Below are 2,821 nucleotides of genomic sequence, written 5' to 3'. Positions count from 1 at the left end.
CCGGTTACATACACACCACAGTATGATGCACAGGGGAACCTTACGCAAAATATAGCAGCATATTCTCCCTTAGATTGGAAGTTGTTAACCCAGCTACGTTCCACGGTTAGTCAGTTTGGAGTAAAAAGTGAACCTGTTAGGCAAATGTTAGATTATCTTTTTAATACTCAGATTTTATGCCCAAATGATTTAAGAGGAATAGTGCGTTTAATATTCACTCAACATCAGCAGTTATTGTTTAACGCACATTGGCAAGCGTTAGTAAACGAATCAGTTGCTGTACAACGAGCCCAGGGAGACCCATTGCATGGGGTAACAGTGGAGGAGCTCATGGGCTTAGGGGCATATTTGCGTACAGAGGCACAGATGATATCGGGAGCGGATAAACTTAGAGAGGCTATGCGATTGGTGCGTATGGCAATAGATATGGTTAAAGAGCCAGGAGGGTTACCAGCTTATATGGGCATTAGGCAAGGTAGGGAAGAATCATTTGGAAATTTTATCAATAGGGCAGCTACTGCTATAGATCGGGCCGGGGTTGCAGACTACCTTAAGGAGGCGCTATTGAAGCAGTGTGCCTTGCAAAATAGTAATCCAGCAACCCAAAGAGTGTTAGCTACTTTAGGAGCAAATTGGACCATTGAGGAAGCATTAGAGCGAATGGCGTTAATGCCAACAGCTTTGCAGGCATTCATAGTAGAAGCTCTAAAGGAATTAGGATTGGGGTTACAAAAGCAGGCAGAGTCTAATCAGAATCAGGTGTTAGCTGCTCTTGCTCCTCTCCGAAGTGGCTCACTGGCATTCACGCAAGGAGGTTCAAAGCCATTTATCAAGTGTTACCGGTGCGGCACTGATGGACACACACGCCGAACTTGCCGAGCGACTGGCATTTGGTGTCAGCACTGCCGATCCAGCTCCCACAACACTACGGCTTGTAGGCACCGGTAGGGAAACCATCAGCAGAGCGCGCTTCAAGGGGGCCGCGCCCAGATACAAGTCGCCGCCGTGACACCGGAGACACCAGCTGCCGCAACATTGCTGCCACCTCCTGTCTGCAACCCGCAACAACAGGGAGCCTCGGTTTGGACTTAGCAGCAGCAGTAGACGTCACACTAATGACGAATCGGCCTGAGAAGATACCAACTGGAGTAAAGGGTCCTCTTATATTAAATGGACAAACATGTGGAGCATTATTATTAGGACGCTCTTCTACAACTATGTTGGGATTATTTGTTTTGCCTGGAGTTATTGATGCAGACTTTACAGGGGAAATACAAATCATGGCTTACACCCTTTACCCTCCAATTAAAATAATAAAAGGACAACGCATTGCACAATTGGTACCACTATCACAAATGACATCGGGAATACAACCATTTACTGGGCAAGCACGGGATGAAAAAGGTTTTGGCTCTACTGATGTTGCTCTTTTAACTGTGGATTTACAAAATAGACCAAAGCAAAAAGTTAAAATTACTTATGGGCATCAAAACATAACCCTTTATGGATTATTGGATAAAGGAGCAGATACCAGCATTATTTCTCCAGAAGCATGGCCACAACATTGGCCTCTATTCCCATCAGCAAACATGCTCACAGGAGTAGGAGGATTTACATTGGCAAGCAGGTCACCTTCTTTGTCTGTGTGCATTGAGGATCAACAAATATCTGCTGTGTTTTCAATTGTGCAACTGCCTCCTACAGTCTCCTGTTTAATTGGAAGGGAAATTTTAACACAATTGGAAGCGGTGTTAATTAATCAGCACCCTTTGGGGTAATTGCCATTGCTTGGACTTTCCCCATTCCACTCACCTGGAAGACGGATACACCGGTGATGGTTAAGCAATGGCCACTAAAAGGGGAAAGCCTTATGCATGCTCATGAATTAGTGGAGGAACAATATTCAAAGGGACATTTACAACTTTCCACGAGCCCTTGGAATACACCTATTTTTGTGATCAAAAAGAAATCAGGGAAATATCATTTAATACATGATTTGCGGGCTGTAAATGACCAAATGGAACCTATGGGAGCCTTACAGCCTGGTCTTCCAAATCCAGCTATGATTCCAGAACACTGGCCACTCTTAATTATTGACCTAAAGGATTGTTTCTTCACCATTGGCCTGCATCCTAATGATATGAAGAGATTTGCTTTTACTTTACCAGCAATAAATCGTGGAGAACCAGATAAAAGATTTGAATGGACATCTCTTCCGCAAGGCATGCGGAATTCTCAGACCTTGTCAGCTTTATGTTGATGCAGCATTACAGCCACTACGTCGCAGATGGCCAGCAACTATAATATATCATTACATGGACGATATTTTGTTTGCACAGCAACAACCATTTTCCTCTTTGCAGATTGACATTATTAAAAATACTCTTGCTGCATATTCACTTGTTATTGCTTCAGAGAAAATTCAAACTACAAAGCCCTGGAAATATTTGGGATGGACTTTGATGGATCAAATAGTGATACCTCAAAAATTGGAATTACAATTGGACATTAAGACTCTACATGATGCACAGAAGTTGCTGGGAGACTTACAGTGGCTGAAACCCATTGTGGGAATACCAAATCATTTGTTAGAAGCCCTACGGCCTTTGTTAAAAGGTGTAACCCTACTACTCTTGTATACCTGACAAAGGAGCATCGTCTTGCTTTGCAGCAAATCAGTAACTGTGTACAACAGGGGTATGTGTCTCGTCGACAACTCGACCACCCTATTGACCTTACTATCTGGAATAGCCCTTGCCACCTGCTTGGTGCTCTCTCTCAACAACAAAAGAAAACGGGGGAGATACAGGTGTTGGAATGG

Source organism: Zonotrichia leucophrys, unplaced genomic scaffold (genome assembly GCF_028769735.1).
Source record: "Zonotrichia leucophrys gambelii isolate GWCS_2022_RI unplaced genomic scaffold, RI_Zleu_2.0 Scaffold_190_91751, whole genome shotgun sequence".
NCBI lineage: Eukaryota > Metazoa > Chordata > Aves > Passeriformes > Passerellidae > Zonotrichia > Zonotrichia leucophrys.
The sequence above is the reverse complement of the archived record's forward strand: the minus strand, read 5'-3'. Positions refer to the sequence as shown.